This window comes from Leuresthes tenuis, unplaced genomic scaffold (genome assembly GCF_036924035.1).
Source record: "Leuresthes tenuis unplaced genomic scaffold, fLeuTen1.0.hap1 SCAF_20, whole genome shotgun sequence".
Classification (NCBI taxonomy): Eukaryota; Metazoa; Chordata; class Actinopteri; order Atheriniformes; family Atherinopsidae; genus Leuresthes; species Leuresthes tenuis.
Genome location: NW_027325374.1, coordinates 30,086,163 through 30,101,263, shown reverse-complemented (window position 1 = coordinate 30,101,263; position 15,101 = coordinate 30,086,163).

Sequence of the window (15,101 nt, the reverse complement as noted above, 5' to 3'; positions counted from 1 at the left end):
AACAGAACAAACATGGACCACAAAGCTGAACCTCAGTGAAACCCAGCCTCATTCATCGATTATATTCATATTAATAGAAACAAAACATTGGCCACAAAGCTGAACCTCAGTGAAACCCAGCCTCATTCATCAATTATATTCATATTAATATAAACAGAACCAACATTGATCACAAAGCTGTACCTCAGTGAAACCCAGCCTCATTCATCAATTATATTCATATTAATATAAACAGAACCAACATTGATCAATGAGTTTAACCTCAGTGACAAGCAGCCTCAATCCTCAATTTTATTCATATTAATATAAACAGAACCAACATTGATCAATGAGTTTAACCTCAGTGAAACCCAGCCTCATTCCTCAATTATATTCATATTCATATAAACAGAACCAACATTGATCACAAAGCTGAACCTCAGTGAAACCCAGCCTCATTCATCAATTATATTCATATTAATATAAACAGAACCAACATTGATCACAAAGCTGAACCTCAGTGAAAACCAGCCTCATTCATCAGTTATATTCATATTAATATAAACAGAACCAACATTGATAAATGAGTTTAACCTCATTGAAACCCACTCTTATTCATCAATTATATTCATATTAATATAAAAAGAACCAACATTGATCAATTAGTTTAACCTCAGTGAAACCCAGCCTCATTCATCAGTTATATTCATATTAATATAAACAGAACCAACATTGATCACAAAGCTGAACCTCATTGAAACCCAGCCTCATTCATCAGTTATATTCATATTAATATAAACAGAACCAAAATTGATCAATGAGTTTAACCTCATTGAAACCCACTCTTATTCATCAATTATATTCATATTAATATAAACAGAACCAACATTGATCAATTAGTTTAACCTCTTTGAAACCCAGACTCATTCATCAATTATATTCATATTAGTATAAACAGAACCAACATTGATCACAAAGCTTAACCTCAGTGAATCCCAGCCTCATTCATCAATTATATTCATATTAATAGAAAGAGAACAAACATGGACCACAAAGCTGAACCTCAGTGAAACCCAGCCTCATTCATCAATTATATTCATATTAATAGAAACAGAACCAGCATTGGCCACAAAGCATAACCTCAGTGAAACCCAGCCTCATTCATCAATTATAATCATATTAATATAAACAGAACCAACATTGATCAATGAGTTTAACCTCAGTGAAAAGCAGCCTCATTCCTCAATTTTATTCATATTAATATAAACAGAACCAACATTGATCAATGAGTTTAACCTCAGTGAAACCCAGCCTCATTCATCAATTATATTCATATTAATAGAAACTGAGCAAACATGGACCACAAAGCTGAACCTCAGTGAAACCCAGCCTCATTCATCAATTATATTCATATTAATAGAAACAAAACATTGGCCACAAAGCTGAACCTCAGTGAAACCCAGCCTCATTCATCAATTATATTCATATTAATATAAACAGAACCAACATTGATCAATGAGTTTAACCTCAGTGACAAGCAGCCTCAATCCTCAATTTTATTCATATTAATATAAACAGAACCAACATTGATCAATGAGTTTAACCTCAGTGAAACCCAGCCTCATTCCTCAATTATATTCATATTCATATAAACAGAACCAACATTGATCACAAAGCTGAACCTCAGTGAAACCCAGCCTCATTCATCAATTATATTCATATTAATATAAACAGAACCAACATTGATCAATGAGTTTAACCTCAGTGAAACGCAGCCTCATTCCTCAATTATATTCATATTAGTATAAACAGAACCAACATTGATCAATGAGTTTAACCTCATTGAAACCCAGCCTTATTCATCAATTATATTCATATTAATATAAACAGATCCAACATTGATCACAAAGCTGAACCTCAGTGAAAAGCAGCCTCATTCATCAGTTATATTGATATTAATATAAAGAGAACCAACATTGATCAATGAGTTTAACCTCAGTGAAAAGCAGCCTCATTCCTCAATTATATTCATATTAGTATAAACAGAACCAACATTGATCAATGAGTTTAACCTCATTGAAACCCAGCCTTATTCATCAATTATATTCATATAAATATAAACAGAACCAACATTGATCAATGAGTTTAACCTCAGTGAAACCCAGCCTCATTCATCAATTATATTCATATTAATATGAACAGAACCAACATTGATCACAAAGCTGAACCTCAGTGAAACCCAGCCTCATTCATCAATTATATTCATATTAATATAAACAGAACCAACATTGATCACAAAGCTGAACCTCATTGAAACCCAGCCTCATTCATCAGTTATATTCATATTAATATAAACAGAACCAACATTGATCAATGAGTTTAACCTCATTGAAACCCACTCTTATTCATCAATTATATTCATATAAATATAAACAGAACCAACATTGATCAATGAGTTTAACCTCAGTGAAACCCAGCCTCATTCATCAATTATATTCATATTAATATAAACAGAACCAACATTGACCACAAAGCTGAACCTCAGTGAAACCCAGCCTCATTCATCAGTTATATTCATAGTAATATAAACAGAACCAACATTGATCACAAAGCTTAACCTCAGTGAAACCCAGCCTCATTCATCAATTATATTCATATTAATATAAACAGAACCAACATTGATCACAAAGCTGAACCTCAGTGAAACCCAGCCTCATTCATCAATTATATTCATATTAATATAAACAGAACCAACATTGATCAATGAGTTTAACCTCAGTGAAACCCAGCCTCATTCCTCAATTATATTCATATTCATATAAACAGAACCAACATTGATCACAAAGCTGAACCTCAGTGAAACCCAGCCTCATACATCAATTATATTCATATTAATATAAACAGAACCAACATTGATCAATGAGTTTAACTTCTTTGAAAAACAGCCTCATTCATTAATTATATTCATATAAATATATACAGAACCAACATTGATCACAAAGCTGAACCTCAGTGAAACCCAGCCTCATTCATCAGTTATATTCATATTAATATAAACAGAACCAACATTGATCACAAAGCTGAACCTCATTGAAACCCAGCCTCATTCATCAGTTATATTCATATTATTATAAACAGAACCAACATCGATCAATGAGTTTAACCTCATTGAAAAACAGCCTCATTCATTAATTATATTCTTATAAATATATACAGAACCAACATTGATCACAAAGCTGAACCTCAGTGAAACCCAGCCTCATTCATCAATTATATTCATATTAATATAAACAGAACCAACATTGATCACAAAGCTGAACCTCATTGAAACCCAGCCTAATTCATCAGTTATATTCATATTAATATAAACAGAACCAAAATTGATCAATGAGTTTAACCTCATTGAAACCCACTCTTATTCATCAATTATATTCATATTAATATAAACAGAACCAACATTGATCAATTAGTTTAACCTCATTGAAACCCACTCTTATTCATCAATTATATTCATATTAATATAAACAGAACCAACATTGATCAATTAGTTTAACCTCTTTGTAACCCAGACTCATTCATCAATTATATGCATATTAGTATAAACAGAACCAACATTGATCACAAAGCTTAACCTCAGTGAAACCCAGCCTCATTCATCAATTATATTCATATTAATAGAATCAGAACAAACATGGACCACAAAGCTGAACCTCAGTGAAACCCAGCCTCATTCATCAATTATATTCATATTAATAGAAACAGAACCAGCATTGGCCACAAAGCATAACCTCAGTGAAACCCAGCCTCATTCATCAATTATAATCATATTAATATAAACAGAACCAACATTGATCAATGAGTTTAACCTCAGTGAAAAGCAGCCTCATTCCTCAATTTTATTCATATTAATATAAACAGAACCAACATTGATCAATGAGTTTAACCTCAGTGAAACCCAGCCTCATTCATCAATTATATTCATATTAATAGAAACTGAGCAAACATGGACCACAAAGCTGAACCTCAGTGAAACCCAGCCTCATTCATCAATTATATTCATATTAATAGAAACAAAACATTGGCCACAAAGCTGAACCTCAGTGAAACCCAGCCTCATTCATCAATTATATTCATATTAATATAAACAGAACCAACATTGATCACAAAGCTGTACCTCAGTGAAACCCAGCCTCATTCATCAATTATATTCATATTAATATAAACAGAACCAACATTGATCAATGAATTTAACCTCAGTGACAAGCAGCCTCAATCCTCAATTTTATTCATATTAATATAAACAGAACCAACATTGATCAATGAGTTTAACCTCAGTGAAACCCAGCCTCATTCCTCAATTATATTCATATTCATATAAAAAGAACCAACATTGATCACAAAGCTGAACCTCATTGAAACCCAGCCTCATTCATCAGTTATATTCATATTATTATAAACAGAACCAACATTGATCAATGAGTTTAACCTCATTGAAAAACAGCCTCATTCATTAATTATATTCATATAAATATATACAGAACCAACATTGATCACAAAGCTGAACCTCAGTGAAACCCAGCCTCATTCATCAATTATATTCATATTAATATATAAAGAACCAACATTGATCAATGAGTTTAACTTCTTTAAAACACAGCCTCATTCATTAATTATATTCATATAAATATATACAGAACCAACATTGATCACAAAGCTGAACCTCAGTGAAACCCAGCCTCATTCATCAATTATATTCATATCAATATAAACAGAACCAACATTGATCAATGAGTTTAACCTCAGTGAAACGCAGCCTCATTCCTCAATTATATTCATATTAATATAAACAGAACCAACAATGATCACAAAGCTGAAGATCAGTGAAACCCAGCCTCATTCATCAATTATATTCATATTAATATAAACAGAACCAACATTGAACACAAAGCTGAACCTCAGTGAAACCCAGCCTCATTCATCAATTATATTCATATTAATATAAAAAGAACCAACATCGATCAATGAGTTTAACTTCTTTGAAAAACAGCCTCATTCATTAATTATATTCATATAAATATATACAGAACCAACATTGATCACAAAGCTGAACCTCAGTGAAACCCAGCCTCATTCATCAATTATATTCATATTAATATAAACAGAACCGACATTGATCACAAAGCTGTACCTCAGTGAAACCCAGCCTCATTCATCAATTATATTCATATTAATATAAACAGAACCAACATTGATCAATGAGTTTAACCTCAGTGACAAGCAGCCTCAATCCTCAATTTTATTCATATTAATATAAACAGAACCAACATTGATCAATGAGTTTAACCTCAGTGAAACTCAGCCTCATTCCTCAATTATATTCATATTCATATAAACAGAACCAACATTGATCACAAAGCTGAACCTCAGTGAAACCCAGCCTCATTCATCAATTATATTCATATTAATATAAACCGAACCAACATTGATCAATGAGTTTAACCTCATTGAAACCCACTCTTATTCATCAATTATATTCATATAAATATAAACAGAACCAACATTGATCAATGAGTTTAAACTCAGTGAAACCCAGCCTCATTCATCAATTATATTCATATTAATATAAACAGAACCAACATTGACCACAAAGCTGAACCTCAGTGAAACCCAGCCTCATTCATCAATTATATTCATATTAATATAAAAAGAACCAACATTGATCAATGAGTTTAACTTCTTTGAAAAACAGCCTCATTCATTAATTATATTCATATAAATATATACAGAACCAACATTGATCACAAAGCTGAACCTCAGTGAAACCCAGCCTCATTCATCAATTATATTCATATTAATATAAACAGAACCAACATTGATCACAAAGCTGTACCTCAGTGAAACCCAGCCTCATTCATCAATTATATTCATATTAATATAAACAGAACCAACATTGATCAATGAGTTTAACCTCAGTGACAAGCAGCCTCAATCCTCAATTTTATTCATATTGATATAAACAGAACCAACATTGATCAATGAGTTTAACCTCAGTGAAACCCAGCCTCATTCCTCAATTATATTCATATTCATATAAACAGAACCAACATTGATCACAAAGCTGAACCTCAGTGAAAAGCAGCCTCATTCATCAGTTATATTGATATTAATATAAACAGAACCAACATTGATCAATGAGTTTAACCTCAGTGAAACGCAGCCTCATTCCTCAATTATATTCATATTAGTATAAACAGAACCAACATTGATCAATGAGTTTAACCTCATTGAAACCCAGCCTTATTCATCAATTATATTCATATGAATATAAACAGAACCAACATTGATCAATGAGTTTAACCTCAGTGAAACCCAGCCTCATTCATCAATTATATTCATATTAATATAAACAGAACCAACATTGATCACAAAGCTGAACCTCAGTGAAACCCAGCCTCATTCCTCAATTGTATTCATATTAATATAAACAGAAGCAACATTGATCACAAAGCTGAACCTCAGTGAAACCCAGCCTCATTCATCAATTATATTCATATTAATATAAACAGAACCAACATTGATCAATGAGTTTAATTTCTTTGAAAAACAGCCTCATTCATTAATTATATTCATATAAATATATACAGAACCAACATTGATCACAAAGATGAACCTCAGTGAAACCCAGCCTCATTCATCAGTTATATTCATATTAATATAAACAGAACCAACATTGATCACAAAGCTGAACCTCATGGAAACCCAGCCTCATTCATCAGTTATATTAATATTAATATAAACAGATCCAACATTGATCAATGAGTTTAACCTCATTGAAACCCACTCTTATTCATCAACTATATTCATATTAATATAAACAGAACCAACATTGATCAATTAGTTTAACCTCTTTGAAACCCAGACTCATTCATCAATTATATGCATATTAGTATAAACAGAACCAACATTGATCACAAAGCTGAACCTCAGTGAAACCCAGCCTCATTCATCAATTATATTCATATTAATATAAACAGAACCAACATTGATCAATGAGTTTAATTTCTTTGAAAAACAGCCTCATTCATTAATTATATTCATATAAATATATACAGAACCAACATTGATCACAAAGCTGAACCTCAGTGAAACCCAGCCTCATTCATCAGTTATATTCATATTAATATAAACAGAACCAACATTGATCACAAAGCTGAACCTCATGGAAACCCAGCCTCATTCATCAGTTATATTCATATTAATATAAACAGATCCAACATTGATCAATGAGTTTAACCTCATTGAAACCCACTCTTATTCATCAATTATATTCATATTAATATAAACAGAACCAACATTGATCAATTAGTTTAACCTCTTTGAAACCCAGACTCATTCATCAATTATATGCATATTAGTATAAACAGAACCAACATTGATCACAAAGCTTAACCTCAGTGAAACCCAGCCTCATTCATCAATTATATTCATATTAATAGAAACAGAACCAGCATTGGCCACAAAGCTGAACCTCAGTGAAACCCAGCCTCATTCATCAATTATATTCATATTAATATAAACAGAACAAACATTGATCAATGAGTTTTACCTCAGTGAAATCAGCCTCATTCCTCAATTTTATTCATTTTAATATAAACAGAACCAACATTGATCAATGAGTTTAACCTCAGTGAAACCCAGCCTCATTCATCAATTATATTCATATTAATAGAAACTGAACAAACATGGACCACAAAGCTGAACCTCAGTGAAACCCATTCTCATTCATCAATTATATTCATATTAATATAAACAGAACAAGTATTGACCACAAAGCTGAACCTCAGTGAAACCCAGCCTCATTCATCAAATATATTCATATTAATATAAACAGAACCGACATTGATCACAAAGCTGAACCTCAGTGAAACCCAGCCTCATTCATCAATTATATTCATATTAATATAAACAGAAGCAACATTGATCAATGAGTTTAATGTCAGTGAAACGCCGCCTCATTCCTCAATTATATTCATATTAGTATAAACAGAACCAACATTGATCAATTAGTTTAACCTCTTTGAAACCCAGACTCATTCATCAATTATATTCATATTAGTATAAACAGAACCAACATTGATCAATGAGTTTAACCTCAGTGAAACCCAGCCTCATTCCTCAATTATATCATATTAATATAAACAGAACCAACATTGATCAATTAGTTTAACCTCTTTGAAACCCAGACTCATTCATCAATTATATTCATATTAGTATAAACAGAACCAACATTGATCAATTAGTTTAACCTCAGTGAAACCCAGCCTCATTCCTCAATTATATCATATTAATATAAACAGAACCAACATTGATGAATTAGATTAACCTCTTTGAAACCCAGACTCATTCATCAATTATATTCATATTAGTATAAACAGAACCAACATTGATCAATGAGTTTAACCTCAGTGAAACCCAGCCTCATTCCTCAATTATATCATATTAATATAAACAGAACCAACATTGATCAATTAGTTTAACCTCTTTGAAACCCAGACTCATTCATCAATTATATGCATATTAGTATAAACAGAACCAACATTGATCACAAAGCTTAACCTCAGTGAAACCCAGCCTCATTCATCAATTATATTCATATTAATAGAAACAGAACAAACATGGACCACAAAGCTGAACCTCAGTGAAACCCAGCCTCATTCATCAATTATATTCATATTAATAGAAACAGAACCAGCATTGGCCACAAAGCATAACCTCAGTGAAACCCAGCCTCATTCATCAATTATAATCATATTAATATAAACAGAACCAACATTGATCAATGAGTTTAACCTCAGTGAAAAGCAGCCTCATTCCTCAATTTTATTCATATTAATATAAACAGAACCAACATTGATCAATGAGTTTAACCTCAGTGAAACCCAGCCTCATTCATCAATTATATTCATATTAATAGAAACTGAGCAAACATGGACCACAAAGCTGAACCTCAGTGAAACCCAGCCTCATTCATCAATTATATTAATATTAATAGAAACAAAACATTGGCCACAAAGCTGAACCTCAGTGAAACCCAGCCTCATTCATCAATTATATTCATATTCATATAAACAGAACCAACATTGATCACAAAGCTGAACCTCATTGAAACCCAGCCTCATTCATCAGTTATATTCATATTATTATAAACAGAACCAACATTGATCAATGAGTTTAACCTCATTGAAAAACAGCCTCATTCATTAATTATATTCATATAAATATATACAGAACCAACATTGATCACAAAGCTGAACCTCAGTGAAACCCAGCCTCATTCATCAATTATATTCATATTAATATAAAAAGAACCAACATTGATCAATGAGTTTAACTTCTTTAAAACACAGCCTCATTCATTAATTATATTCATATAAATATATACAGAACCAACATTGATCACAAAGCTGAACCTCAGTGAAACCCAGCCTCATTCATCATTTATATTCATATCAATATAAACAGAACCAACATTGATCAATGAGTTTAACCTCAGTGAAACGCAGCCTCATTCCTCAATTATATTCATATTAATATAAACAGAACCAACAATGATCACAAAGCTGAAGATCAGTGAAACCCAGCCTCATTCATCAATTATATTCATATTAATATAAACAGAACCAACATTGAACACAAAGCTGAACCTCAGTGAAACCCAGCCTCATTCATCAATTATATTCATATTAATATAAAAAGAACCAACATCGATCAATGAGTTTAACTTCTTTGAAAAACAGCCTCATTCATTAATTATATTCATATAAATATATACAGAACCAACATTGATCACAAAGCTGAACCTCAGTGAAACCCAGCCTCATTCATCAATTATATTCATATTAATATAAACAGAACCGACATTGATCACAAAGCTGTACCTCAGTGAAACCCATCCTCATTCATCAATTATATTCATATTAATATAAACAGAACCAACATTGATCAATGAGTTTAACCTCAGTGACAAACAGCCTCAATCCTCAATTTTATTCATATTAATATAAACAGAACCAACATTGATCAATGAGTTTAACCTCAGTGAAACCCAGCCTCATTCCTCAATTATATTCATATTCATATAAACAGAACCAACATTGATCACAAAGCTGAACCTCAGTGAAACCCAGCCTCATTCATCAATTATATTCATATTAATATAAACAGAACCAACATTGATCAATGAGTTTAACCTCATTGAAACCCACTCTTATTCATCAATTATATTCATATAAATATAAACAGAACCAACATTGATCAATGAGTTTAACCTCAGTGAAACCCAACCTCATTCATCAATTATATTCATATTAATATAAACAGAACCAACATTGACCACAAAGCTGAACCTCAGTGAAACCCAGCCTCATTCATCAATTATATTCATATTAATATAAAAAGAACCAACATTGATCAATGAGTTTAACTTCTTTGAAAAACAGCCTCATTCATTAATTATATTCATATAAATATATACAGAACCAACATTGATCACAAAGCTGAACCTCAGTGAAACCCAGCCTCATTCATCAATTATATTCATATTAATATAAACAGAACCAACATTGATCACAAAGCTGTGCCTCAGTGAAACCCAGCCTCATTCATCAATTATATTCATATTAATATAAACAGAACCAACATTGATCAATGAGTTTAACCTCAGTGACATGCTGCCTCAATCCTCAATTTTATTCATATTAATATAAACAGAACCAACATTGATCACAAAGCTGAACCTCAGTGAAACCCAGCCTCATTCATCAATTATATTCATATTAATATAAACAGAACCAACATTGATCAATGAGTTTAACCTCAGTGAAACGCAGCCTCATTCCTCAATTATATTCATATTAGTATAAACAGAACCAACATTGATCAATGAGTTTAACCTCATTGAAACCCAGCCTTATTCATCAATTATATTCATATTAATATAAACAGAACCAACATTGACCACAAAGCTGAACCTCAGTGAAACCCAGCCTCATTCCTCAATTGTATTCATATTAATATAAACAGAAGCAACATTGATCACAAAGCTGAACCTCAGTGAAACCCAGCCTCATTCATCAATTATATTCATATTAATATAAACAGAACCAACATTGATCAATGAGTTTAATTTCTTTGAAAAACAGCCTCATTCATTAATTATATTCATATAAATATATACAGAACCAACATTGATCACAAAGCTGAACCTCAGTGAAACCCAGCCTCATTCATCAGTTATATTCATATTAATATAAACAGAACCAACATTGATCACAAAGCTGAACCTCATGGAAACCCAGCCTCATTCATCAGTTATATTCATATTAATATAAACAGATCCAACATTGATCAATGAGTTTAACCTCATTGAAACCCACTCTTATTCATCAATTATATTCATATTAATATAAACAGAACCAACATTGATCAATTAGTTTAACCTCTTTGAAACCCAGACTCATTCATCAATTATATGCATATTAGTATAAACAGAACCAACATTGATCACAAAGCTGAACCTCAGTGAAATCCAGCCTCATTCATCAATTATATTCATATTAATATAAACAGAACCAACATTGATCAATGAGTTTAATTTCTTTGAAAAAAAGACCTCATTCATTAATTATATTCATATAAATATATACAGAACCAACATTGATCACAAAGCTGAACCTCAGTGAAACCCAGCCTCATTCATCAGTTATATTCATATTAATATAAACAGAACCAACATTGATCACAAAGCTGAACCTCATGGAAACCCAGCCTCATTCATCAGTTATATTCATATTAATATAAACAGATCCAACATTGATCAATGAGTTTAACCTCATTGAAACCCACTCTTATTCATCAATTATATTCATATTAATATAAACAGAACCAACATTGATCAATTAGTTTAACCTCTTTGAAACCCAGACTCATTCATCAATTATATGCATATTAGTATAAACAGAACCAACATTGATCACAAAGTTTAACCTCAGTGAAACCCAGCCTCATTCATCAATTATATTCATATTAATAGAAACAGAACCAGCATTGGCCACAAAGCTGAACCTCAGTGAAACCCAGCCTCATTCATCAATTATATTCATATTAATATAAACAGAACCAACATTGATCAATGAGTTTTACCTCAGTGAAAAGCAGCCTCATTCCTCAATTTTATTCATATTAATATAAACAGAACCAACATTGATCAATGAGTTTAACCTCAGTGAAACCCAGCCTCATTCATCAATTATATTCATATTAGTATAAACAGAACCAACATTGATCAATGAGTTTAACCTCAGTGAAACCCAGCCTCATTCCTCAATTATATCATATTAATATAAACAGAACCAACATTGATCAATTAGTTTAACCTCTTTGAAACCCAGACTCATTCATCAATTATATTCATATTAGTATAAACAGAACCAACATTGATCAATTAGTTTAACCTCAGTGAAACCCAGCCTCATTCCTCAATTATATCATATTAATATAAACAGAACCAACATTGATCAATTAGTTTAACCTCTTTGAAACCCAGACTCATTCATCAATTATATTCATATTAGTATAAACAGAACCAACATTGATCAATGAGTTTAACCTCAGTGAAACCCAGCCTCATTCCTCAATTATATCATATTAATATAAACAGAACCAACATTGATCAATTAGTTTAACCTCTTTGAAACCCAGACTCATTCATCAATTATATGCATATTAGTATAAACAGAACCAACATTGATCACAAAGCTTAACCTCAGTGAAACCCAGCCTCATTCATCAATTATATTCATATTAATAGAAACAGAACAAACATGGACCACAAAGCTGAACCTCAGTGAAACCCAGCCTCATTCATCAATTATATTCATATTAATAGAAACAGAACCAGCATTGGCCACAAAGCATAACCTCAGTGAAACCCAGCCTCATTCATCAATTATAATCATATTAATATAAACAGAACCAACATTGATCAATGAGTTTAACCTCAGTGAAAAGCAGCCTCATTCCTCAATTTTATTCATATTAATATAAACAGAACCAACATTGATCAATGAGTTTAACCTCAGTGAAACCCAGCCTCATTCATCAATTATATTCATATTAATAGAAACTGAGCAAACATGGACCACAAAGCTGAACCTCAGTGAAACCCAGCCTCATTCATCAATTATATTCATATTAATAGAAACAAAACATTGGCCACAAAGCTGAACCTCAGTGAAACCCAGCCTCATTCATCAATTATATTCATATTCATATAAACAGAACCAACATTGATCACAAAGCTGAACCTCATTGAAACCCAGCCTCATTCATCAGTTATATTCATATTATTATAAACAGAACCAACATTGATCAATGAGTTTAACCTCATTGAAAAACAGCCTCATTCATTAATTATATTCATATAAATATATACAGAACCAACATTGATCACAAAGCTGAACCTCAGTGAAACCCAGCCTCATTCATCAATTATATTCATATAAATATAAAAAGAACCAACATTGATCAATGAGTTTAACTTCTTTAAAACACAGCCTCATTCATTAATTATATTCATATAAATATATACAGAACCAACATTGATCACAAAGCTGAACCTCCGTGAAACCCAGCCTCATTCATCAATTATATTCATATCAATATAAACAGAACCAACATTGATCAATGAGTTTAACCTCAGTGAAACGCAGCCTCATTCCTCAATTATATTCATATTAATATAAACAGAACCAACAATGATCACAAAGCTGAAGATCAGTGAAACCCAGCCTCATTCATCAATTATATTCATATTAATATAAACAGAACCAACATTGAACACAAAGCTGAACCTCAGTGAAACCCAGCCTCATTCATCAATTATATTCATATTAATATAAAAAGAACCAACATCGATCAATGAGTTTAATTTCTTTGAAAAACAGCCTCATTCATTAATTATATTCATATAAATATATACAGAACCAACATTGATCACAAAGCTGAACCTCAGTGAAACCCAGCCTCATTCATCAATTATATTCATATTAATATAAACAGAACCAACATCGATCACAAAGCTGAACCTCAGTGAAACCCAGCCTCATTCATCAGTTATATTCATATTAATATAAACAGAACCAACATTGATCACAAAGCTGAACCTCATGGAAACCCAGCCTCATTCATCAGTTATATTCATATTAATATAAACAGATCCAACATTGATCAATGAGTTTAACCTCATTGAAACCCACTCTTATTCATCAATTATATTCATATTAATATAAACAGAACCAACATTGATCAATTAGTTTAACCTCTTTGAAACCCAGACTCATTCATCAATTATATGCATATTAGTATAAACAGAACCAACATTGATCACAAAGTTTAACCTCAGTGAAACCCAGCCTCATTCATCAATTATATTCATATTAATAGAAACAGAACCAGCATTGGCCACAAAGCTGAACCTCAGTGAAACCCAGCCTCATTCATCAATTATATTCATATTAATATAAACAGAACCAGCATTGGCCACAAAGCATAACCTCAGTGAAACCCAGCCTCATTCATCAATTATAATCATATTAATATAAACAGAACCAACATTGATCACAAAGCTGAACCTCATTGAAACCCAGCCTCATTCATCAGTTATATTCATATTATTATAAACAGAACCAACATTGATCAATGAGTTTAACCTCATTGAAAAACAGCCTCATTCATTAATTATATTCATATAAATATATACAGAACCAACATTGATCACAAAGCTGAACCTCAGTGAAACCCAGCCTCATTCATCAATTATATTCATATTAATATAAAAAGAACCAACATTGATCAATGAGTTTAACTTCTTTAAAACACAGCCTCATTCATTAATTATATTCATATAAATATATACAGAACCAACATTGATCACAAAGCTGAACCTCAGTGAAACCCAGCCTCATTCATCAATTATATTCATATCAATATAAACAGAACCAACATTGATCAATGAGTTTAACCTCAGTGAAACGCAGCCTCATTCCTCAATTATATTCATATTA